General features: G+C 36.6%; 1 non-coding gene across 1 annotated transcript; it reads left to right on the forward strand.

Moving 5' to 3' along the window:
* The first annotated feature begins 21,255 nt into the window (after positions 1-21,255).
* On the forward strand, positions 21,256-21,362 carry LOC112753924 (small nucleolar RNA R71). Its single transcript, XR_003178284.1, has one exon. It is a non-coding gene; the product is annotated as a small nucleolar RNA R71 (small nucleolar RNA).
* Positions 21,363-23,121: the final 1,759 nt, after the last annotated feature.

Here is a 23,121-nt window from a genome sequence, read left to right on the forward strand (position 1 = left end):
GTTTTTTGTTCCTTTGAAAGTTGGCAGGTTAACTTTGAGAAATGAAGCTAAGGTCATCAGAGCTCCTCCCAAGTTATTTCCATTCCCTTCACTATTCCCATTACCGGTTGGTTATCCTAACCGCTCCATGGCTTGCGCAGTTGCAGCAGTGCTCGCTTGCATAGAATTTGATAAATTAGCCATCGCTGCCATGAACTCGGCATGGTTATCGGCCGGTTGGTTATCCTCGTTATCTCTTCGTGTATGTGATTGACCACTTCTGCGAGTAGCCATTCAGGGTTCTGTCTATACCAAATAATCGATATCAAGGTGATCAGTCTCAATATCTCAAGTCTAGTGCTTCAATTATCCCAAAAAGGCACTCACAAACAAGCATGTTATGCATATCAAATAGATAATCTAAATAGCACGAAAGAAAAATAACCCAGAGTATACAATGAAGCACAATCGGTCCATCCCTCAAGCTCACGAGGATGAACCACTCCGATACCACTAAATGTAATATCCTATCAACCTAAGCCTTACCTCTAGCCGTAAAGCGAAGGATAACAAAGTGTCACGACAGTTCTAAAGCTCATATAATAATGTATACAGAAGGAAATAATAATGCTAAAAGCCTGATGAAGAAATAAGGTCAAAATAGAAATACAAAAGCGCGAAGCGTTCACACGATCAACTACAAGCGTAAAGGCATAGGATACAACATGATAAAATACAAGATCATAAGGTATATATATATATATATATATATATATATATATATATATATATATATATATATATATATATAGCCAAAAGAATGCTAGCTGAATCCCGTGGAGTTTAGACCAACTAGTTAATACAGACATAACAGAGTTTTTGAAAGGTTAAAATATATGCATCCTGTCTCTCAAGTTAAAACTCTAAGGCAACAAGGTATAATAACAAAAGTGAGAGAATCTACATCAAAACAATCCAAAATGTACAAAAGATAACAAGTGATCCTCCGCTCTGTCACCATCTCGCAAACTCACCGAGGTGGGTTGTGACTTGCATCTGAAAAATAACAACAACATATGGTATGAGAATCGGAGGTTCTCAATATGGTAACAGTGCCCAATATATGAGATATAAGGTTCTGGAATGGCAAAGGCAATCCTAGAACTTCACATTGAACATAAGATTCAAACTTAACAACAACTTTAATAAAATCTTTAAAGAGGTCATCTATCTTAGGGAATTCTAAGCTAACAGAAACACCGGCAAGTGCACTGGGTCGTACCAAGTAATACCTCAGGTGAGTGAGGGTCAATCCCACGAGGATTGATAGACTAAGAAACAATGATTGAATGATTTACTTAGTTAGACAAGCAGAAAAAAGTGTTTGGGTCTCAATTGCATTAGACAGTAAATTCAGAAAATCAGAAAGCAAGCAGTAAATGGGTTGTGAAATATATGAGTAAAACAGTTATGGTTTCAAATATGTTTATTTTTTGGATTAACTTTTCTTACCAACTACTTTAATCATGCAAAATTCAATTCATAGCAAACTATATGTGACTAAACCCTAATTCCTTAGACCTTTTTAGTCTTCTCTAACCTTCATCAATCGCCAATTCCTTGGTCACTTGATTCCAATTAGAGGGTTAAGTTCAAAACTAGGTTATGTGCCATAAAAACCCTAATTATCCAAATATAAGAGGATTATATGTCACGTATCCCATTAAGTCCAGATAATTAGAAGTTTAGGAGAAATTGTTTTCAAGCTGTTGTTCAAGTAAATTGCTTTTCCAAGGTTTGAAAGAACTCAATTAGAATAAGGGTCATACTTCCGTTCCACCCAGATTCATAAGATGAAGAACGAAAACAAATTCTTGAAATTGAAATCAAAACAGTAATTAAAATAGAAGAGTAATAGTATCAATCCATACAATAAACAGAGCTCCTAAACTTAACAGTGGAGGTTTAGTTGCTCATGGCTCAGAGAGAAAACTAGGGTTCTGAAAAACTGTAAAGTGCGGAATGCGGTAAGAGAGAAGAGAGAAGTACGAAGGGCTGAATCTTTTCCCTTTTATATCTAATCCTAATTAATGTAAAATATATTTTCTAAAACTAAATAATATATTTTCTTATTTGTAATTAAAATAAAGTTTTAATAAAAAGAAATAAATAATATCTTCGAACAATCCTTGAATGCGTTGGGACCATTGCTTCCCTTCGAACTGGTGCCTAACTTCATGAATTTGAAGTTAGGCGTGGATGATGCAGCACAAAATTGCAATGCAAGCCCTTCTTCTGGCGCCTAACTTCGGAAATCCCAAGTTAGGCGCCAATGTGGCCGAACAAAATGGAGGAAAAGAGTATACTATTATATATCGTTAGAAAACTCTGAAAGTTAAATTTCCAATGCTGCTATAATCACATCAATTGAATCTCTATAGCTCAAGTCATGTCCGTTAGAGTGCAAGGAGGTCAGGGGTGACAGTATCATCCACTTTCTTCCTCTTCTTCTATAAAACTCCGTTAAATCCATCCGAATGTTACCTGAAATAAACAAAATTGCACATAACTCAAAGTAGCATTCATAGTGGCTAAAAAGTATCCAAATCTTGGTTAAACTTAATAATTCAAATGCAAATTTACTAGGAAAAGATAGGAAAGATGCTCACACATCACAACACCAAACTTGAATTGTTGCTTGTCCTCAAGCAACCAAAACTAATATAAACTTAGGATGTGAATTTTGCATGAGAAGTGAGTACTCAATTAAGCTCCTGTCTATCTCAAAGTGGAGTTTATAACACTGAAACTCCGAATATTTTTAGCATCGCATTATCCTTTGAATCTGAGGATTGTCACTGTCATTTGGAATTAGAATCCAAAAAATACTATGAATTCTCTGGCCTTTTTACTTCAGATTAATCCTTGAACACATCATTTTTCTTTCATTTTCTATTCTTTGATGCTTTGTACCTTGAGCCTAGCCGTGAATTTAAATGTTTTGTCTCAAGCTTTACTTGACAAAAAACACCACAAGCACTTGACTGGGGAACTCTCTTTTAGTTCAGATTCTTCTTTCAGTTACTCCTAGACAGTGGTGCTCAAAGCTTTTGGCATACTCTGTTAAATGCACTTGATCTCGACTCTTAGTGCTCTGTCTCAAAGGTTACTTGACACATTCACATCACAAGTATATGGCTAGGAAAATAACTCTTTGAGATTTTAATCATATTTGACCTTCCTAGCCATTGATGCTCAGAGCCTTGGATCTTGCTTTTCTTTATTTTATTTTTACTGTTTCTTTTGCTTCAAGGATTAAGCTTTTGTTTAATTCAGAGAATTCATAATAGTTCTCTAAATTCCTATTCCTTATGCACCAACATCCTTTGATTCAAATTCAACTATGCATTGTTCATATCATGCATTCAAAATCACAAATAATACCACCACAATTAAGTAAATAAGACTACTCTTAAATATAAACTCAATTTCTCATGCAATATATCACTTCTTTTCTTTTCTTTTTAGATTCAAGCTCAGTGACCGGTACATGAGACAAATTTTTTTAAACTAAAAGCAAATAACAGAATGAAACTAAATCTAAGAACTGAAAGTACTAAAGATCATGCAGGCAATCAAAGCAACAGAAAACAAAAGACAATAAATTAAGAATGAAAGGAGAAATAGAATGAAAGAAACTCAACCACCTTAGTTATGCTGGTGGCCATCTCATTCCTCCGGCTGTGCTTCTCCTTGAAGAACATTCATCTCCCCATGGTATGATAAGGTAAATAGAGAGTACACTCTACAACACCAAACTTAAAAGTTTGCTTGTCCCCAAGTAAAGAAAAACTCCAGGGTGTCAAAAATTTCTTTTTATTTGCTCCTGTTCCTGTTCTAATCACTCTACATGACCAAAACACATGTAAAATAAGAAAATTTCAAAAAAAATTGAGATAAAGTAATTTAAAACCAGAATTAAAATAACTATAATGCTAAAATCAAAATAACTATAAAATTAAAACCGAAGTGACTGCAAAACCAAGGATACTAGTAGTTGGGTTGCCTCCTAACAAGCGTTTCTTTAACGTTACCAGCTTGACGGTTGATTGTTGCTTTTTCTTCCTCTTCTTCCAGTTAGTTAAAAAAAATTACTTTAGTGGACATGAGGAGAAAAATAATACCCACCAAAAAGCAACTTCCATACAACTCTCTGATTCATTAGGACCAAGGAAAGCATATTCAAGTGTTGGGGGAGAAGATTTCAATTCAAATGTGGGCAGTGTGATGCACCACTATTTCGTGATATATTTTGTACTTAATTGAGTGGATTTTTTATCCACTAAACTCACATTTATTCACATAATTTGCATGATTTTACGATTCCTTCCTGATTCTGTTCTATGATTGAAAACTTGCTTCCTAAGCCTTTAAATTGTATATTTTTAATGTCCTTTCATACCATTCGATGCCGTGATTTGTGTGTTAAGTGTTTTCAGGTTTTATAGGGCAGGAATGGCTTAAAGGATGGAAAGGAAGCTTGCAAAAATGGAAGGAGCACAAGAAATAAAGAAGACAACCAGCGAGGAGCAACGCGCACGCATGGCTCACGCGTGCGCGTGAATTGGAGTTTTGCACGGTGACGCGTGCGCGTGCCTGACGCGTACGCGTGATAAGGAAGTTCGCCAAACGACGCGTACGTGTGACTAACGCGTACGCGTGACATGCGCCACGTGCAGAAAACACAGAAAATGCTGGGGGCAATTTTGGGCTGAGTTTGGATCCAGTTTTCGGCCCAGAAACACAGACTAAAGCCAGGGGACAAGCAGAGACATCAGACACTTCTGATAATTGACAATTTAGGTTTTAGATGTAGTTTCTAGAGAAAGAGGCTCTCTTCTTTCTCTAGGTTTTAGGATTTCTCTTAGTTTTAGGTTTATTTCTTCTCAATTCCAGGTTCAATGTTCCTTTAATCTAGTTTCTCTTCTACTTTTATTTGTCTTAGCATTCTAGTTTATCTATTTCCCCTATTGATTACTTTATGTTGCTATTTGGTTTATGAATTCTCATGTTTTAATTTGATTTTCTATTTAATGTAATTTGAGGTATTTCAGATTTATGATTGCTTTCTTCAATTTATGTTATTGATGCTTTCAATTTAAGTTAGATTTTCATATTCTTAACCTTGGTTGAGTAATTGGAGACTCTTGAGTTATCAAACTCTCTTGTTGATTAATAATTGTTATGTTTGCTAGTTGATTTGAATTCCAATAACTCTAGTCTTTCTATAGGAGTTGACTAGGACCTGAGGAATCAAATTGATTTATCCACTTGACTTACCTTCATAGTTAGAGGTTGACTAAGTGGAAGCAATGAACAATTGATGTCACAATTGATAAGAATAACTAGGATAGGACTTCTAATTCTCATACCTTGCCAGGAGTTTTATTAGCTAATAGCTTTATTCTTGCAATTTACTTTTCTTGTTCAACCTTTACAAAAACCCCAAAAAAGATACAATTCCATAACCAATAATAACTACACCTCCCTGCAATTCCTTGAGAGACAACTCGAGGTTTAAATACTTCGGTTTATTTTTATTGGGTTTGCTTAAGTGACAACCAAAACTTTTGTATGAAAGGATTCTTGTTGGTTTAGAAACTATACTTGCAACGAGAATTTATTGTGAATTCTTTACTAGCAAAAATCCATTTATCACAGTGCATTTAGATTTTTCTTCTCAGGAGTTTGCATGCATAAAATTAAAGGGACTTGTATGGCTTCCTCCGGAATTATTGGAATGTGCAAGCATGGAGTGTGCATGGCTTCCTCCTTTGTTTGTGTATCTTCCTCTTTTGTTTGTACATCTTCCTGCTTTGTTTTTGCATCTTTCTATTCTTCCATGTGTGAGGGTGAAGAGTTCTCTAATTCACTGGAGTATGAATTCCTTTGATTGATTTTCTCACTTTCTTCCATAGGATCTTGCATTGTATCTCTTGGAAAGGAATTTTCTTGTTCCTCTTCCTGGGGCTTGATAATCAACTCCACATATTTCTCTATATTTTTGAAACCCATCCTTATGTCATGTATGCATTCTTTCATGACAAGCTCAAGAGCTGATGGCTCTTGATATGAATAAAAAGGAGATGATGGTTCTTGATATGGAGTAAAAAAGGGATGGTTCTTAGTATGAATAGGGAGATGGTGGCTCTTGATATGAGTAAAAAGATGATGGTTCTTGATATAGATAGAGAGGTGGTAGTTCTTGGTATGAATATGGAGATGGTGGTTCTTGATAGATGGAACATGGAGCTGAAATTTCTTTGGTCTTGACTTTTTCAACCAAAACTCAGGTAGTTCTTCCATCCACAATAATATGAATCACTCATTGGGTGTGAGTAGTAACCCATGTGATCTCTCTCTATTATTTTTTCTTAGCACAAAACATCAAACAGAATTAAACGCACCATGTGGTAAACAGAAACGCAAAGAGAAAATAATAGAAAGAATTTTATTTTCATTTTTTTAAAATATATATATATATATATATATATATATATATATTCAAAAGAAATAAAATAAAGAAAAATAAAATAAAAAATGAAAATAAAATAAAATATAAAGGAAAACAAAAATAAAATAAAAATAAAATAAAAAGAATAAATTGAATTATTGAAAAAAAAGAAGAACGAAAGTTTTAATTTTTTTTAAGAAAAAATAAAATTAAAACTAAATAATAAAATAAAAAGAAAAAAAAGGAAAACAGGGGAGGGGGGACAAAACTGAAGGTAAAAGAAAAAGAAAATAAAAATAGAATTTATTAATAAAAGAAAACTAATTGAAAAAGAAAAAGTATCTAATTGAAGTAATCAAATAACTGAGGCAACACCAAACTTAATTTCAAAAATTAAGAAAAATTAAATTAGGTTAAATTAAAAATTGGGTAAAGTATATTTTTTGTCCCTGAAGTTTGACAAAAATTTCAAAAATATCCCTAAGTTTTATTTTGTTTTAATTTTACCCCAGAAGTTTTCGATTTGCATCAAATATACACCTAATGGCTAAATTTTCAAAAAATTTAAGACCAATCTAACAATAATGCATGAAAATTATGCTTGATTTGCTTGTGTTGAGGGTTGTTCTTATGAAATTGTTATTGAATTGGCCTTAAATTTTTTGAAAAATTAGCTGTTAAGGGTATATTTGATGCAAATCGAAAACTTCTAGGACAAAATTGAAACAAAATAAAACTTAGGGGTATTTTTGAAACTTTTGTCAAATTTCAGGGACAAAAAGTATACTTTACCCTTAAAAATTTTAAAGAAATAAATCAAGAAAAAACGCCTAATCTAAGCAATCAAATAACTGGTAGTTGTCAATCACAGTCAATCCCCGACAATGACGCCAAAAACTTGGTGCAGAATTTAAAGTCCACAAACTAACCGGCAAGTGCACCGGGTCGTACCAAGTAATACCACAGGTGAGTGAGGGTCAATCCCACGAGAATTGATGGACTAAGCAACAATGATTGAATAATTTACTTAGTTAGACAAGAAGAAAAGAGTGTTTGGGTCTCAATCGTATTAGACAGTAAATTCAAAAAATCAGAAAGCTAGCAGTAAACAGGTTGTGAAATATATGAGTAAAACAGTTAAGATTTTAGAGATGTTTATTTTCCGGATTAACTTTTCTTACCAACTACTTTAATCATGCAAGATTCAATTCATGGCAAACTATATGTGACTAAACCCTAATTCCTTAGACCTTTTTAGTCTCCTCTAACCTTCATCAATCGTCAAATCCTTGGTCACTTGATTCCGATTAGAGGGTTAAGTTCAAAACTAGTTGATGTGCCACAAAAATCCTAATTATCTAAATATAAGAGGATTATATGTCACGTATCCCGTTAAGTCCAGATAATTAGAAATTTAGGAAAAATTATTTTCAAGTTGTTGTTCAAGTAAATTGCTTTTCCAAGGTTTACAAGAACTCAATTAGAATAAGGGTCATACTTCCATTCCACCCAGATTCATAAGATGAAGAACGAAAACAAATTCTTGAATTTGAAATCAAAACAGAAATTAAAATAGAAGAGTAATAGTATCAATCCACACAATAAACAGAGCTCCTAACCTTAACAGTGGAGGTTTAGTTGCTCATGGCTCAGAGAGAAAACTAGGGTTCTAAAAAACTGTAAAGTGCGAAATGCGGTAAGAGAGAAGAGAGGAGCCCAAAAGGCTGAATCTTTTTCCTTTTATATCTAATCCTAATTAATGTAAAATATATTTTCTAAAACTAAATAATATCTTTTTCTATTTGTAATTAAAATAAATTTTTAATCAAAAGAAATAAATAATATCTTCGAACAATCCTTGAATGCTTGGGGACTATTGCTTCCCTTCGAACTGGCGCCTAACTTCATGAATTTGAAGTTAGGCGTGGATGATGTAGCACAAAATTGCAATGCAATCCCTTCCCAAGTTAGGCGCCAATGTGGCCGAATGGATTATGCGTGCTTGTCTTCCTCCGGCGCCTAACTTGGGAAATCCCAAGTTAGGCACCAATGTGGCCGAACAAAACGAAAAAAAAGGATATACTATTATATATCGTTGGAAAGCTATGGAAGTTAGCTTTCCAATTCCACTGAAATTACGTCAATTGGACCTTTATAGTTGAAGTTATGTTCGTTAGAGTGCAAGGAGGTCAGGGTTGATAGCATCATCCACTTTCTTCTTCTTCTTCTATAAAACTCCGTTAAATCCATCTAAATGCTATCTGAAATAAATAGAATTATACACAACTCAAAGTAGCATTCATAGTAGCTAAAAAGTATTTAAATCTTGATTAAACTTAACAATTCAAATACAAATTCACAAGGAAAAGATAGGAAAGATGCTCACGCATCACTGTCCCACAGCCTTCGCCAACCTAAACTCCAAGGGATCCCATTGCCACTGCCTACTGAGCCTCTTCAATCCCAGTAGAAAACACAAATAATCGCAAACAAGTAATACACGGGTAATATACATATACAACAAGTAATTCAAGAAGCAAGTAAGCATGTTATACATTTAGGCAAAAGACACAATTAGGCAAAGCAAACAAACAAATAGAAGATGCACATGATGAATGTCTGTCCTATTGGCTGTGATATCACATTGTCGAATCAACTGCTAACCCGAAACATCCCCTTGGGATGTCGCCTTTCGGTCACGAATAAAAATGGGTACCCCCAGGTATATAGTGCCCGGCTCACTGTCCAAGGGATATAGTCCCAGCACACTCTTGTGACTCGAAAGGATGCGAGCGGGATATTTAGTCTCAGACCTCATATCTCAACGTAAGCGAGATTAACCACCGTCCTTGCCAGGCGCATAGCAACTCATCAATATCAGTATATGAGTAGTATATAATAATAATTCTCAGTGATCACTGCTCATAGCAAAAGTTTATTTAACTTTTTCCAGGTTCCATGTTTCTCTTAACCATCATCAACTCTCAAGTTCTCAACTTCACCACCAATATAGTACTCGGCCAATTCACCCAGCTAGTCCATCTGCAGAACTTCAAAAACCTAAGTCTCTATCTTCTAAACTCATAACAAAAATATCTAATCTTAAGTCATTTAACTCATCCTCAATAGCCTCAAGGCCTAATCATTATTTATAAGTCTTAAATATAAGTTAAAGAAGTTTAGAAAGCTAGAGGAACCTTTCAAGTGAAGAAAAACAAGTTTTCAGCAAAACAGGAGTCTCACTTACGCAAGCCTCTGTCAGCGTACGCATGGGTGTTAAAATGCACATATCGCGTATGCATGCTACACTTGTGTACGCATACCTATAAAATGACTTGCTCGCGTACGCATGCAGTGCCCGCGTAAGCGAGATCACTTGGCAGTGACCAACTTCTATGTCGCGTGCACTGTTCCACGTACGCATGCCCTGATAGACTTAAAAAATCTTCAAAAGCTGCAAAATTCAGATTTTCATACCGAATTTCAAACGCGCATAACTTTTTCGTTTTAAAACATTTTTCGATCCGTTCTCTAAACATCTTAAAGCTCTTGGACCCAACTTTCATTTAAATCAAGTTTTATCTAAAATGAGGGTCCGGAGGTCAAGTTATGCCTCGTCAAAGTTCATCAAAAACATAGTTTTCCAAAATTTGACATAATTCTCTGGTTTTCCAAAACTTCAAACCAAACCAAACTTAAACCTACTCAAAATTATCACCAAGCACTACCACACACTACAATTTACTATTCTATTACACTTCAATCATTTTCACATCTATTTCACTCAATTTTCCATCTCTTTTCCCCATAGTTCAACAAAATCAAAGATTTCCAAATCAAGATTTCAATATTAACAAATTTGCACAATTCAACTTTTCATAAACATCATTCATCATATATCATTACCAATCCTCATTAATATTAATGTTCATCTAATTTCATCTTCAACATTAATGATCAACAACATACATCATCAATTCAATAATTATCAACAACCAATTCAATCCTATCCTAAGGTCCACTAGCCTAAGTTTCATGAAACATTACATATTACACAAAGAAAACTGAAATCATACCTTGACCGATTTCCAATACGCACAGAACACCAAAATTTGATTCCAACAAGCTTCCACAAAGTTTCTAAGTTCAATAAGCCACCAACCACAATCCAAAAGCTCCAATAATCACAAATTCCAAGCTATACATAATTATTATACCACAATGAGCAACTAGGGTTCACAAACATACTAAACCACAAGGGTTAAGAGGAAGTTTAACTTTTTCGCAGCCAATGGGATAAAACCCAACAATTCTCTACTATTGGTTGGAACCTAAACAACCAAATCACAAAAATCTACTTAAAACCCAAACCTAAATTTCGAAATTTTGTTAGGGCTAAAGAATAGAGTGTGAAATTCAAATTCTTACCAGCAATGCCTAGCTAAAACTGATGGACTCGGTGAGAGCTTCACGTAGCTGTAAACGAGACGTGAATCGGAACACCATAGCTCAAGTTATGTGCAATTGAAGAGAAGAGTGAATAGTGTTCTCTTCTCTCCTTTCACTCTCAATCTCATCTACTAGGTTATATGTTTGTGGAGTTATGAGCTGATTGGGTTCATTTTTAGAATATTTATGTGTTGGGCTTGGGCCCAATTTGGGTTCGGTCTAATCCGTTAGTATTTTTGGTCTGTTTGGCCCAATTTTGGGTCAAAATCTTTAGAATTAGTGCCCGGTTTTCAATTCTAAATATTTTCCTAAATTTTTCTACCGTTTTTATTACTCTCACACAGTACCAGACAGACATAAGCTGGTACTGCCAGCTAAATTATTAGTACGCATTTTTACACAATTTTTCGCAGAAAATTACATTTTTTCACTCGAAAAATTCATCGAATCCAAATCTCACATTTAAGTTTTCAAATTAACATTCTAAATTTTTTAACCTATTCTGGGCAATTAATTTATTATTTTATATTAATTAATCGGCTAATAGTTTTCGGTCCTTACATGTACACTGCGGGCAAATTTTCAAAATGGATCATTTTTTAAGAAAAACATGTACAATCAGATAGACAAACAAAGAAAGCTAATAGGTGGTGATGTGATGTCTTGTCTTCAATAGTTGGAATCATTTGTGGAGGAGAATCTAGGAATGTTTGCCCACATTTTTCTCTCAATGGCTCACATTTGTGGCCACTTTTTCTTTGGATTTTGGACGACGTCAAGATGTGAGGGTTTGCATTCAATGCTTGGTAAGTTTGTCCACTCTCGCCATAATTTGAGGAACTTTGTGGAATAATTTTTTCATTGTATATTGGTGCGGATTTTGAGAATATCTACAACTGAACTGGCAAGTGCACCAAGTCGTCCAAGTAATACCTCAGGTGAGTGATGGTCGATCCCACGAGGATTGATGGACTGAGCAACAATGGTCAGCTGATTGGTATAGTTAGGCAGGTAGAAAAGTTGGTTTGTGATTTGAAATTGCATTCAATAGTAATTCAGGAATAAAGAAAGCAAATAAGAGAATTAGTGAGAAATCAATGAGAGAAAACAGTTAAGGTATCGGAGATATTTACTTTTTCGGATTGAGTTTTCTTACCAACTATTTTAATCATGCAAGATTCATTTCATGGCAAACTGTAATTGACTAAACCCTAATGTCTTAGTGATTTAGTTTCCTCTAACCTTCATCAACTGCCAATGTCTTGGTCACTTGATTCTGATTAGAGGGTTAAGTTCAAATATAGTTTATGGCCACAAAAACCCTAATTACCCAAAGCTAAGAGGATTATATGTCACGTATCCCGATTAGTTCAAGTAATTAGCAATTTAGGAGGAATTTACTTTCAAGTTGTTGTTCAGTTGAGGTCCTCTTCCAAGGGTCACAAGAACGCATATAGAATAAGGGTCATACTTTCGTTCTACCCAGATTCATAAAATGAAGAATGAAAGTAATTTTTGAAACTGAATCAATACATTAATTAAAATAGAAAAGTAATAGTCTTAATCCATAAAAATAAACAGTGCTCCTAACCTTAACCAAGGAGGTTTAGTCGCTCATGACTTATAGAAAAAACAAGGTTTCTGAAAAGTGTGAAGGTGCGGAAGAGAGAAGATCCCCCTGAAGGGTGAATCTTTTCCCTTTTATATCTAACCTAATTTGATTTGAAAATAAGAATATAAATCCTAAAACTAAAAGATATTGTTTGTAAATAAAAATTACAAAATAAAAGATAAGATAATTAATAAAAGCTAAATTCACTTGAAGATGTTCTCTTGATGGGCTTCAAATTTGGATTGCCTAGCGCTAAACGCCAGTTGGGCGTTTAGTGCCCAAAGAGGCAGAAAGCTCCCTGTTTTGTGCTGAGTTGCTGGCGCTAAATGCCAGCACCCAGAGAGGTAGCTCCAATTCTTCTCCTTTTAACATCAAACTCTGCAAAATTACTCTAAATTTCACCTGAAATAAATAAAAACACTAAAACACTCAAAGTAGCATCCAAAGAGGATTTTTGCCCTAAAATATAACAAAACTTAATAAATTCTAACTAAAATAACTAGAAAACCAGGGGAAAAATGTACAAGATGCTCACACATCACAAAACCAAACTTGAACTGCTGCCTGTCCTCAAGCATCTAAAACAATATAGGACTGAGAAAAGAGGAGAAAATCGTCTAAGGCTTAAGTGTTCATTTAAGCTCCTGTCTAAGCACAGAGTAAGGCTAATGACACTCTAATTCTAAATAGATTTGGCATCTCACTATCCTTTGAAACTCAGAAATATTGATGTCACTCAGCACTAGAACCCGGATGACATTATGGACTCTCTTTCTCATGAAGCTCTAATTGATCCTTGAACACAGCTTTTTCTTATCTTTTTCTTGGTGCCTTGCACCTTGAGCCTAGCCGTGACTCTAAGTATTTTGTCTTCAAGTTTAACTTGATACAGCAACACCACAAGCACTTAACTGGGGAACTCTTTGAGTTCTAATTTTTCTTTTTATTTTTCTCAAACAGTGGTGCTCAGAACCTTTGGCATACTCTGTAATTGCACTTGGTTACGACTCTTAGTGCTCTGTCTCAAAGATTACTTGACACATTCATACCACAAGCATATGGTTAGGAAAACAACTCTTTTGAGCTTTTTGATCAATTTGACCCTCCTAACTATTGATGCTCAGAGCCTTGGACCCTTCTTTTTATTTTCTTTTTCTTTTTGCTGTTGGTTTTGCTTCAAGGATCAATGTCTCACTTACTTTAGAAGATCCACAATATTTCTCTAGGTTCATGTACCTCAAGGACCAATATTCTTAACTTCAATATCAAATATGTATTGTTTATTCATGCATCCAGAATAAAAGACAATATCACCACATCAAAGTAACTAGACAGACTCCTAATATATAACTCAAGCCTCATGCATTTTACTATTTCTTTTCTTTTTCTTTTGATTTTTCAAGCTCAGTGAGCAATACATGAGATATCTTTCAAAATATGAATAAAATAACAAAATAAATAACTAAACTAGAAAACAATAAAGTACTACTAGTGATCATGCAAAAATTTTAAATAGAAAACATGGAATAAGATAAGAATATTAAAAAATAAAAAGTAAGATAAAGCAAGAGATAATGAAACTCAACCACCTCAGTCATGGTGGCTTCTGCTCCCTCCTGGGAATCCTCTCTGGCGCTTTAGCTCATTGTCGCACCTCTACCTCAGCTGCTCCTCCATGATGGAGGAGGGCTGAGTGGTCCTAGTGCTCAATCCTCAGCTGATTCACAGAAGATGTCAGCTCCCCAATAGATGTGGTCAACTGGTCCCAGTAGTTACAGGAAGGGAAATAGAATTCCTGAGACATCTCTGGAATCTCCTATTGATGAGGTGGAACTGGCTCCTGTGGTGGTTCATGTCCATGCTCCTGAGCATGCTCCATGACCCTCCTAGTGATAGGTCTATCGACCTCAATAGGGGTATCTCCATCCATCCGAACTCGGGCTGCCTCACACAGGCAGAAGATGAGGTGAGGGAAGGCCAATCTAGCAGAGGTGGAGGCCTTCGTCGCTATGCGGTACAACTCCTGAGGGATCACCTAATGCACCTCCACCTCATTACCGAGCATGATGCAGTGTATCATCACGGCTCGGTCAATGGTAACCTCGAACTGGTTGCTTGTAGGGATGATGGAGTGCTAAATGAACTCCAACCATCCTCTAGTAACCGGCTTCAGGTTATGCCTACACAGTTGGTATGCCTGACCTCTGGCGTCCCTCGTCTACTGTGCTCCGAAAAGGCATATGTCTGTGAGGATCTGGTACAGCCTCTGGTCAGTGTTGACCCTCTGAGTGTAAGAATGAGGGTCGTCTCTGGATGGTGGCAGATGAAGTATCTCCCTCACACTATCAGGACTAAACTCCATGATCGCCACTCAGACTGCAGTGCGCTAGTTCTTCGGGTCTGGGTTCACGCTATGTTCATGCTTGAAAGTCACCCAAGCGTTGGCGTAGAACTCCCTGACCATAAGTATGCCCACCTCGATCACAAGGTTGGTCAAAACTTTCCAACCCCGTCTCAGAATCTGCTCCCGAATTTCCAGGTACTTCTCTAGTTGAAGCTCAAAATGGACCTCGGGGATCACTTTCTTCTTGTTCACAACTTCATAGAAGTGATCCTCATGGGTCTTTGAGAGGAACCGAGTGAAGTCATAAGGACCGGAGGCAGTGGCCTTCTCTTTCCTCTTCCTTGAAGAGGATTCACCAGTTTTGAGTGCCATAGAGATAATGAAAAATGAGAAAAAAGTGGAGTGCCCAACACCAAACTTAAAAGTTTTGCTCGTCTCTGAGCAAAGTAAAATTAGAGAGAATAGAAAAGATATTGAAGACGGGAATGTTGTAAAAGGGAAGCAAAGAAAATAAAAGAAATAGGTGAAGAAGAGAGGGTGGAGGTATGGCATTGGAGTGGTAAAAGAAAGGGAAGGAGGATAGTGTATGTAAGGAAAGAAAAAGTGGGAAGGAAGATGGGAATTGGAGGTGTGGTGAAAAGAGTTGAAGAAGTGGGTATTTATAGAGGTGGGGGGGATAGGGTTCGATTATAGGGGATAAGGGTGGGAGGGATATGAAATTTGAATTTGGTTAATGGGAAAGAGAGATTGATGAGAATGATGAGTTGTGAGTGGGTGGAGTGGGGGGGGTGAGGTGAAAGGTTAATGGGATTTGATATGTTGATGGGAGGTAATTTTGGAAAATGGGGTGGATGAATGTGGATGGAAGAGTGGCTAAGGGGGAGAGAGAAGGAGTGGGTTGAATGGTCAAAGTGGGTGGGGGTTGGGAATGTAACCGTTGGTTAAATCCCTACCTTCATATTTGAAACTGGGTTGCTGGCGCTAAACGCCAGCCAGTAATGGCACTTACTTTTTTTTTTTGGGCGAGTCATTGGCGCTAAATGCCCAGCTAGCATCTAGCTCCCTAAGAGGGGTGACAAAGCTTTAAAATAGTGCCCTTTGTGGGCGTTAAAAGCTCACCTAGCATTTAATGTCAGCCTCTGCCTGTCCGTTCTGGGCATTAAATGCCCTCCTGGCGTTTAATGCTCCATTTTGGCGCTAAACGCCCATCTGGTGTTTAGCACCCAAGCACTTCGAATCAACCTTTTTTCAAGGTGTTCTATTCTTCCTTCTGAGTTCTCCTATCCTTATTCTAAGCATTGTGCATAATTACAAACAAAATTAAACCAAGGAAAAACTATGAAAAACAATGAAAAATAAATGAAACTTCAAACTAAACAAAGAAAACTAAAGTATACTCTTGGTTGGGTTGCCTCCCAACAAGCGTTTCTTTATCATCACTAGCTTGACGGTCAGCTCCTCTAAGGAGGAAGGTCATGGGGGCTCAGGTCCTCACTCCTCACTGTGAACTTCTTTTGTACGCTATCATAGATCAACTCAATATGCTCAAGAGACAGGATCCTGTTCACTGTATGAGGTAGGACTGGGCTTCTAATGAATACCACTTTCATCCCAGGTGAGAAGTCTTCAGTGGGAATCTTCTTGTTCCTCCAGCCCTTGGGTACCTTTTTCTTGGGACTTCATCCCTCCTTGGTGGGTGATGAATGCCTAACACCACACTTAAGTTTGATGTCAGGGAGAATTGTATTGGTTCCCACCAAAGGAGGAGGCTTAAGTAATGAATTCTGCATGCAGGTACCTCCTTCTCTAGAGAGTGCTGAAGGTCTAAAAACCTTGAATACCAAGTAGTCCTCATGCATCCTCAGAACCAATTCTCCTTTCTCAACATCAATCAGAGCTCTTTCCATGGCTAAGAATGGTCTTCCTAGGATGATAGAATCATTTACATCCTCTCCCATATCAAGTGTCATAAAATCGGCAGGGAGGAAAAGCTCTCTAACCTTGACTAAGACATTCTCCACCAGCCCATGTGCCTACCTTAGAGACTTATCTGCCATATGTAGTGCTATCCTTGTAGGCTGTGCCTCTTGAATTTGCATCTTCTTCATCACAGATAAGGACATTAGATTGATACTTGAGCCAAGATCACAAAGGGCTTTGTCAAAAGTGATATTCTCAATAGTGCAAGGAATTTGAAAGCTCCCTGGATCTGACATCTTCTTTAGTAGCTTACTCTGAATTAGTGCATTGCACTCCTTAGTCAGGACCACTGTATAAATGCCCTAGGTGGGGCATGTGACAGTGTAACTTCAGCCTTTTCTGAAGCTTCTTTCTCTTTTGACCCCTTAGCAACTTGCACTTCCTTCTTCAGTATGGATTCTTTAGCCATTCAGAGGGTCTTACACTCTTCTCTTAGGTTAGTAACTATATCACTAGGGAGAGTGTTAGGTGGCCTCTCAGGTATCTTCTTACTCAACTGTCCTACTTGCATCTCCAAGTTTCTAAGTGAAGCTCTAGTCTCCTGTATAAAACTATGAGTACTCTTGGAGAGCTCAGCAACTACTGAAGCCAAGTCAAAGTGGCTCTGGGATTGAGTAGATGCCTGCTGTGGTTGAGAGGCTTGAAATTAATGGTTGTTGAAATTATTGAACTTATTTCGATTGAAACCGCCCTGAGAGTTGTTATTGAAATTCAGCTGGGGCTTTTGGGGTTACTCTCTCCACCCAAAGTTAGGGTGATTCCTCTATCCTTAAATTATGAAAAGTAAAAGTGCCAAAGAAGAAAGGCCGGCTGTGAATTCTCCCCTTTAAATACAAACCAAAAAGAAAACCTAAAATTCAAAAAACTTAAACTAAATCAAAATCAAAATAAAATTAAATCTCATTCATAAATGTTTTCCTCCAGCCAAGCTCTGGATCTTTTCTCCTTGCAATCCTCAATTAATGATGTGATTAGTGGGCTTAAGTTGAGCCTTGAGTAAATCAATTAATTATTGAAGAATTGGAGGACTTAGTGGGTGATTTAAGGCCCCTGGGAGGTGACCGAATTGGTGCGTGGGACATGCTCCTCATGCGTACAACATGTGGCCTTCAATTTGGGTTGGATAGCTTTTATTTAAGTCCTCACGTGCCACACCAAATTTTTCACATCCCACGGCTATGCAAATTTGCCTTCAAATGCTCCCTGTTTTGATTCAGGCATTCCGCGACTGAATTCTCACGTGGGACACGAACTAGGTGTCATGCGTACGCATGATTTGGCAAATCTTTGTAACTTGCGCATACACATAGGGATGCGTATGGACAACCTAGCAATCTTCATGACTTGTGCGTACGCATGGGAGATGCGTACGTATGACTTCCATTTTGGCGTTGGATGGCTATGCTCCCACATTGGACGACTGTGCATAATTTTAACAACTTTGCTTTCTGTTTTGACCTTCAAGTGCCACGCCCTTGTTCTTACGTCCCACTTGAGAGGATCTAATGCCCTTGGGGAGAGCACAGTTGGTTTGGCGTGGCACGCTTGCTTTCTCACATTGTACGGCTAAGCTTTTCTCATCAATTGGTATCCTGGGAGCTCTCTGTTTGATCCAAAGAACTCTCTGGATAGCCTCCCTTCTTTGTGTTTCTTGCTCATAGTGATTCATAGCCTCTTCTTTTTCTTTAATCCTTGCCAATTCTCTCCAAATTCTCCTATAATCAATGAATGCACACTAACTCAAAGTATTGCTCAATTAACCATGAAATTATTGCTTATCTTGCAATAATTCTTAGTTTATTGAATGAAATTCTGGGAAAAAATACTAAAGATGCAAACACATCACAAGAATGACGAGATGGAAACTTAAAGAAAGAAATACTAACCACCATACTCTAAATTACTTCCTTCATTCTCTACCCTTGTTGCCCTCTTTATATTCATTTTTGGTCTTAGTTGCAACACCAAACTTAGAGTTTGGCCGTGTATAGATTAGTGAACACCAAATTTAGAGTTCAATCATGTTATCAAGTAGTGAAGAGCATGGGAGAACATAGAACGCTAAATATTTGTGGCGTTAGGTGATTGGATGCATGAACAAATATTTTAGAAAAATTTTTATTTTTTAATTTTTATTATTATATTTTGAAATGTGATACTTTAACGAATAAGAAAATAAAAAAGATGCGGAAAAATAAACATGATGATTAAGGTGACAATGCATGTAGAGGAGGATAGGGAGGAAGAATAATGCAAGAATTGAAAAACAAAATAGAAAGAGAAAAGAAAAGACTAACCAACATTGGGTTGCCTCCCAACAAGCACTCTTTTATCGTCATTAGCTTGACGTTGCTTCCCCCTAGGTTGGGGAATGGGGACTTGAGGAACTTCACAACGCACTTCAGTACCATCCGTGTTAATGCATGCATCCTTCATCTTCATGTCAATTCTCTTTTTGATACATGCTGCCAACTCTTCTATCAATGTCCAAGCTTTTTCTATTGTTTATTTTTTTATTGAGCCTCTAGCCCATCCATCAAGCACTGCTTTGTAGTCTCTAGAGATCCTATCATAAAAGTATAAGATTAAGATCTCCTTGGGCATGTCATATTGTGGATTTCTCTCAAGGACCTCCTTGTGTCTCTTCCAAGAGTCATGGAATATTTTTCCATCTTTTTGGGAGAAGCATGCAACTTCTTTCCACAATTGTCCAACAATGGCCTTTTCCTCTACTGTTTCTTCATTAGCTCCTAGCACTAGAGGTTGATGGTCTTCAAGAGTGTCAAAGAGTAGCCCTTCTTCAATGGTTTCTTCCACTAAGACATCAATTAGATCAATTTGTATACAATTCTCTATCTCACTGGGATGTTGCATGGTCTTAAAGAAATTGAAGCTCAATTGCTCACCATGGACTCTTAATGTCAATTCTCCCTTTTGAACATCTATGAGTGCATGTCCAGTGGCTAGGAAAGGCTTTCCTAGAATAATAAAACATCATCACTTTTCTCCATGTCAAGAACCACAAAATTTATAGGGAATATAAAATCTCCTACTTTAACTAGCAAGTTTTTCACCACTCCATGAGAGAACTTTATTGATTTGTCAGCTAGTTGAAAGGAGATTCTTGTGGGTTTGACTTCCTCTATTTGCATCTTCTTCATCATGGACAGTGGCATAAAGTTGATGCTTGCTCATAGGTCACATAATACTTTTCTAATGGTGATGTCTCTAATAGTGCATGAGATTTAAAAACTACCTGAGTCCTTCAATTTCTGAGGCACTTCCTTTGAATAATAGCACTGCATTTCTTATTGAGGATCACAGATTCATCTTTCTTGAGGGTCCTTTTCTTGGTTAGCAACTCCTTTATGAATTTTACATATATAGGCATTTGTTCTAAAGCCTCAACAAATGGAATATTAATTTGCAACTTCTTGAAGATTTTCAAAAACTTTGAGTATTGTTGTTTTTGAGTCTCCTTTTGTAATCTTTGTGAGAAGGGAATTCTAGGTGCATACGTTCTCTCCCTTGTGACTTCCCTTGGAGCTTGAGGTAGTGGAGTGTGGATCTCTTCTATTTGCTTATTTTCCTACTCTGATGGTTCTTCTTCTGCCTTATTTGTTATTGCCTCTTGGCCAACCACTTTGTCACTTCTCAGATTGATAACATTGCACTTTTCTCTAGGATTTGAAATTGTGTCACTAGGAAAGGAGTGTGGAGGCTTCTCTGCCAATTGTTTGGCAATTTGACCAACTTGCATTTTCAGGTTCTTTATAGAGGTCTCTTGATTCTTGAAATTAGCCCTTGTCTCCATTATGAACTCCTTGGTTTGTTGCATGAATTCTTTGAAAAATTGTCTGAGGTGTTATCAAAAGGAGGCTTCTAAAAACTTTGTGGTTGTGTTGAAGATGATCTTTGTTGATATGAACTATTGAAATTTCTCTGCCTTTAATTTTTCCACCCAAAGTTTAGATGGTTCCTCTAACCTGGATTGTATGTCTTTGAGAATGGGTCATTTTGTAGATTTCTTGAAAAATTTTTCATATAATTCACTTGCTCCCAAGAGGGTCGATCCTCTTTAAATAAATCACAATTTTCATTTTGATGAGCTCCTCCACATAAGTTGCATGTTGTGGCTTGTGTCCTCACGGTTGAGACTTACATGTTACCCATTTGTTTAGTGAGTGAATTAAATTATTGGGACATGGCTTTGTTCTATGCCAAGAGAGCATCTAGTGTGTCTAGCTCCATAACTCCCTTCCTCATTATTCTCTCATTCCATACATGTAGTGGTTATTAGCCAATCAACTACAACACATCTTCGGGTGTCTTTCGGTGCAAGAATCATAGAATGTTTGGAGTTACAACCATTCAGGAAAAGCATGACGAGGGCATTTTCTCAACATCTCTTTATATCTTTTCCATGCCTCATAAAGTAACTCTCCCTCTTTTTGAGTGAATGTGTGAATATCATTCCTCAATCTTGCTAGCTTTTGAGGGGAAAAGTACTTGGTCAAGAACTTATTTACCATATCATCCCAAGTTGTTATACTTCCCAAGGGTTGAGATTTTAGCCACTGTTTTGGCTTTGTCCCTTAAAGAGAATGGGAATAATCTCAATCTTATAGTTTTAGGAGAAATTTTATTGCTCTTAACTGTGTCACAAATTTGCAGAAAATTGGATATGTGCACATTTGGGTCCTCTTGTAGATTGCCACTGAATTGGTCTTACTGTGCCAATTGAATAAGAAACGGCTTCAACTCAAAGTTATTGGCCTCAACCGCCGGCCTCACTATGCTGCTATCGCAACTATTAGTGGTGGGAGTGGTAAAATCTCCAACAGTTCTCCTTGCATTATTTTGTCCTTTAGCCATCTTCTTCTCCTTTTCTTTCCTGGCTCTTTCTTGCTTTCTCAATCGAAATATAGTCAATTCAATTTCAGGATCGTATTAAAGGGATTCTTCCGAGTTCTCACTCCCTTCAACTTCAGAATCGTATTGAATGAGCTCTTTAGAATTATTAATCCCTTGCATGCACAAAATGAAGACAAATCAGGGCACTAGTGGAAAGAAACAAATTTAAAACAATAAGAGATAGAATTACTAAGATAAAGGAGCACACCAAAATTAAATTGGAAGCACTATGCATGAATAAAAAGAAGGAATAAAATAAAACCCTAATGACAAAAGGGAATAAAACTCAAACAGAAACCCTAATAATGAAAGGAAATAAAACTAGAATGAAAACAAAATAAACAGGATCTAATTTAGCAATTCAATCCAAAGTATGATATCAATCTCAATTAATCCCCGACAACAGCGCCAAAAACTTGATGAGCAAAAAGTAAAACTCATGGATAACAGCAAGTGTACCGAATCGTTCAAATAATACCATGGTGAGTGGATATCATTTCCATGAGGATTAAAAGACTGAGCATGCAAATATCTAATTAAATCACTAATTAGATCAATAGAACCTGGATTGAGGAATGTTGAAAACCCTAGAATATTTGAATGCTGGAGTGTTGCAAATTAAATGCTTCAGAGGTGGCAATGTCTCGATCTAAAGCTTGCAAATCTCTATTCACGACGAATCTAAAGTAACCGATTTCCAATGTCTCGACTCCTCAGTTTTCTTTAATCAACCAACCGCCAATGTCTTGGTCGATCAACTAATCAAAGAGGTTAATTTCAAAAATCCGATTCAATTTCTCAATGAGAAAAAACAATTTTCAAAAGTTGTCCTAATCCGATTTATATGTCACGTATTCAAAACTAGGGTAATAAAAAATTATGTATTGTGTCGCACACTTAGAAAACCACTATGTCTAGTTGATTTAAAAAGTCACGTGAAAGAGTTTTCAAGCACGATTTGAAAATCAGTTCTGTCGAATAAGTAAATAAATCGAAAATGGGATTAATACACTTGTCGATGCTACTAATCCTTTAGTGATAAAGAACGAAATACTCAATCATGAAACAGATTAATGCAAAGCTTTAAAACAAAAGAAAACTTAGATTGATTAACCATTAAAACATGAATAGAGTTCCTAACCCTTTGACAAAAGTTTAGTGACTCATGCTAGGTGCAAAATCAAATATGAAAGTGTTACGGAAGAACTAGGTTATGGCTGTGAATGTAATTCATTTATTATGCCTAGGTTTTCTCTAATTTAAATCTTAAAACCTAACCTTATTTTAATCAGAATAATTAAGATAATCTCTAATTAATTCAAATCACAG

Source organism: Arachis hypogaea, chromosome 15 (genome assembly GCF_003086295.3).
Source record: "Arachis hypogaea cultivar Tifrunner chromosome 15, arahy.Tifrunner.gnm2.J5K5, whole genome shotgun sequence".
In the NCBI taxonomy this organism is placed as follows: domain Eukaryota; kingdom Viridiplantae; phylum Streptophyta; class Magnoliopsida; order Fabales; family Fabaceae; genus Arachis; species Arachis hypogaea.